Below are 3,508 nucleotides of genomic sequence, written 5' to 3' on the forward strand. Positions count from 1 at the left end.
TGTGAAATGTCTTTTGACTGGCCTTGCCAATTCTAGTTTCAGTACTCTTGGGCTTTCAGTTATCTTTAAGTCATTTGCTTGTAGCAACATGACACTGTTTCACAAAAATATAATTACCCTGGGAAAACAACTCAGATAACAACAGATGTTATCAAGGATGCAGAGAATGAGGACACTTTTGCACTGCTGGTGGGACTGGAAACTGGCACAGCCACTTTGGAAAACAGTATGGAGGTTCCTTAAAAAAACTAAAAATAGAACTATCCTATTATCCAGCAATTGCACTGCTAGGTATTTACCCAAAGGATACAAAAATGCTGATTCAAATGGGCATATGCACCCTAATATTTATAGCAAGACTATCGACAATAGCCAAATTATGGAAGAGCCCAAATGGCCAATGACTAATGAATGAATAAAGATGTGGAACATATACACAATAGAATTTTAGTCAATGATCAAAAAAATGAAATATTGCCATTTGCAACACATGGATGGTATTATGCTAAGTGAAATAAGCCAGACAAAAACAAATGTCATATGATTTCATTCATATGTGGCATTTAAGAAGCAAAACAGATATATATATGAGAAAGGAAGGAATAATAAAATAAAAACAGAGAAAGAGGCAAACCATAGGACAGTCCTAAGTACAGAGAACAAACTGAGTGTTGCTAGAGAAGTGTTGGGTGGGGAAATGGTCTAAATGGGTGATAGGCATTAAGGAGGACACTTACTGTCTTGAGCACTGGGCATTATATGTAAGCGATGAATCACTAAATTCTATTCTTGAAACCAATATTATACTATATGTTAAATAACTAGAGTTTANAGTGTGGAGTTTTTCTTTTTTTATTGTTTTGTTTTTGTTTTGTGTATGTGTATGTATCTTAATAGTTTAGTTTTCCTTCTGTTTCCCCTGCCTGAAAAGATATATCTAGAAAATGTAACACCTGATATCAAAGAAATTCCTGCCTATGATTTCTTTCTAGGAGTTTTATAGTTTCATGTTTAACATGGAGGTCTTTAATTCATTTTCATTTCATTTCTCTGAAAAGTGCAAGAAATTGGGCATGTTTTCTGGCACCATTTATTGAAAAGACTGTCTTACCAACATAGTAAATTCTGCCTCCTATGTCACAGCTTACTTTATCATATAAGCATGGGTTTATTTCTGGGTTCTTCATTCTATTTCATTAATTTATGTGTCTATTTATATGCCAGTACCACGCTGTTCTGATTAGTACAACTTTATAACATATCTTTGGATCTGGGCTTGTAATGCATACATCTTTGTTCATCTTTTTCAAGATTACTTTGGCTATTTAGGTCTTTTGGGGTTCTATACAAAATTTAGTATTATTGGTTCCAGTATTGTGAAAACCGGTATTGATATTTTTATGCAATTACACAGAATCTGTAGATTGCTTTGGGGAGTATGGAACTTTTAATAACAATTCTTCCAATTCGTGAGCATGGAATATTGTTCAATTTGTTTGTGCCATCTTCAACTTCTTTTATCAGTGTTTTATAATTTACAGAGTACAGACTTTTTGCTAATTTGGTTTTAGGCATTTTATTCTTTGTGGTACAATTTTAAGTAGAATTATTTTCTTTCTCTACTATTTGTTATTACTATATAGAAACATTACTGATCTCTATATATTAATTTAGTATCCTTATATTTTACTAAATTTATTTCAATAGTTTTTGGTGGAGTTGTTAGAATTTACAGTACAGAGTATCATGCCGAATGTACATAGTAATAGTTTAACTCCTTTCTTAACAATGTGGATGCATTTTTTTTCTTCTCTAATTATGGTGGCTACAGCTTCTAGTACTATGTTGAACACATGTGGTAGTAGTGGACCTCCTTGTCTTGTGCTTGACCTTAAAAAAAAAGCTGAGAGTTTTTTTCTTTTTACCATTGAGTGTGATGTTAGCTGTGGGTTTTTTTTTATGTATGGTATTTATTACATTGAGGTATATTTCCTCTAAATAAACTTTAAAGTTAACATGAATGGAATTTGAATTTTGTCTAGTGCCTTTTCTGCATTAATTGAGATGATCATAGGATTTTATTTTTAGTTTTCTTGTGAGGTGTATCACAAATTTGCAAATGTTGAAACAACTTTGCATCCCTGGAATAAATCTCACTTGATTGTGGTATATGACATTTTAATGCATTGTAAAATGAAGTTTTCTAATGATTTGTTGACTTTTGTATTTATGTTTATCAGAGATACTGGCCTGCAGTTTGCAGTTTTTGAAATCTTTTTCTAAGTTTGATATCAGAATAATGCTAGCCTGGGAAAATGTATTTTGAAACTTTCTTCCTCTTCTCTTTATGGAATACTTTGAGAAAAATAGGTATTAAATCTTCTTTAAATGTTTTATAAATTCATACGTGAATCCATCTAGTTTTGACCTTTTTTTGTTGAAAATTTTTGGATTACCAACTCAATTTTGTTACTAGTAATTGGTGTGGTAATATTTTCTATTTTTTCCTGAATCCTGGAAGATTGTTTCCAGAAATTTATCATTTCTTTTCTAGCTTGTCTGAGTTGTCAGCACATAACTTTTCATAGTAGTTTCATAATTCTTTATATGTCTTTAGTGTTGATTGTTACTTATCCTCTTTAACTTATGATTTATTTATTTGGTTCTTTTTCTTGATGAGTCTGGCTAAGAGTTTATAAATTTTATCTTTTCAAAAACCACCTCTTGATTTCTTCCATAGATGTTTTTGCTCTCCCATTTATTACTTCTCAGATATTTAGTATATTTTTTATTCTACTCACCTTTGGCTTTGTTATTGCTTTTTTTTTTTTCTTTAGGTGTATGATTAAATTATTTGAGATTTTTTTCTCTTTTTTTTTTCTTTTTAAGTAGGCCTGTATCACTATAACCTTCCATCATAAAACTGCTTTTTCCATGTCTCAAAATTTTGGACCATTGTGTTTCATTTTAATTTGCTTCCTTCCATGCAATTTTCCATTTCCTTTTTTATCCTTTGTTGACATATTCATTATTTAGTAGCATGCTATTTAGCTCCGTGTGTGTGTTTTCCAGGTTTTTTTTTTCATGTGATTGATTTATAGTTTCATATTATTGTGGTTGAAAAAGATACAGTACATAATTTCAATCTTCTTAAATTTACTTCTTAAATTTACTAGGACTTGTTTTGTTATCTAACATGTTATCTATTCTGAAGAATGTTCCATATGAACATGTATGTGCATTCAGTTGGTTTAGGATATAATAGTTTGTGTGTATCTATTATGTACATCTGGTCTGGTGTGTTATTCAAAGAAACAGTTTCCTTGTTGATTTTCTGCCTGACTAATGTATCCATTGATATATGTTAGTTGTTAGAGAAATTTATAGTAATACAGTAACAGCAGGGGACTTTATGTCTGCTAAGTATGCTGTAGGTATTTAAATGCTCCTAGTTGGATGCATAGATATTTAAAGTTATCGTATAGTCTTGTTGGATTAACATATTTAA

The sequence above is a fragment of the Crocuta crocuta genome, unplaced genomic scaffold, assembly GCF_008692635.1.
Source record: "Crocuta crocuta isolate KB4526 unplaced genomic scaffold, BGI_CrCroc_1.0 scaffold373, whole genome shotgun sequence".
Classification (NCBI taxonomy): domain Eukaryota; kingdom Metazoa; phylum Chordata; class Mammalia; order Carnivora; family Hyaenidae; genus Crocuta; species Crocuta crocuta.